Source organism: Penaeus monodon, chromosome 24 (assembly GCF_015228065.2).
Source record: "Penaeus monodon isolate SGIC_2016 chromosome 24, NSTDA_Pmon_1, whole genome shotgun sequence".
Taxonomy (NCBI): Eukaryota; Metazoa; Arthropoda; class Malacostraca; order Decapoda; family Penaeidae; genus Penaeus; species Penaeus monodon.
Window position 1 is genome coordinate 29,687,357 of NC_051409.1, and position 790 is coordinate 29,688,146.

A 790-nucleotide genomic window follows, 5' to 3' on the forward strand; every position below is an offset into this window, starting at 1 on the left:
AATATAACTATGTTGAAAGTAGAAAAAAAAATTTGATGGTAAACATTGAAATTACAAAATACATTTAAATGTGAATAGCAAGTATCAGCTGATTTGAATAAAGCAAAGTTTCATTTTTCACTCCTGAAACTGAACAAAGTATACGATAATGTAATATTAAAGTATTCATATCATAAATTACCGAATTATGAATTCTCACTCCTTTATCCATAAGAATTTTGTGAATGGAAGTGACTTTTAAAGAACATGTGGGTCGTGAAAAGTAAGCCATATTAAGAACGGTAATGCGAGCGAGCTTCTTTACTGACTCACACAGGGGAAGGAGCGTTGCAGAGATAAAATGATAAATCGTGATATTAGCAATGCAGATTTTTACAAAAGGAATTCAGACAAAAGAAATGAGAACAATAAGAATAAAATGATATCAGTAATCATAACGGACAATTAGAATATCTAAAAATGATAGAGAGAGAGAGAAAAAAAAAGTTTATGTGTACGATACTCTATAGTCAACCTAGCAACATCTCTAGACATGTGGTTCTAGGTTATAGCTGGTTATTCGAGTCGTTTTTGAATTTTGAAAAACGAGTTATTGTGAAAAGTAACGGGAGAAACTGGGCCTGTTGGTTTTTACCACCAAGAGCTTTTTTGTGTGTGTGTTTCGTTAACTTAGTGCAGGTTTTGGTTTAGTCTGGGAGTTTTTTCGCTAATGCAGAGATAGTGAAGTGATGTTTATGCCCACACTGAGGTTTTCGTAAAAAAAAAAAGATAATAAGCCCGCGTAATGCGT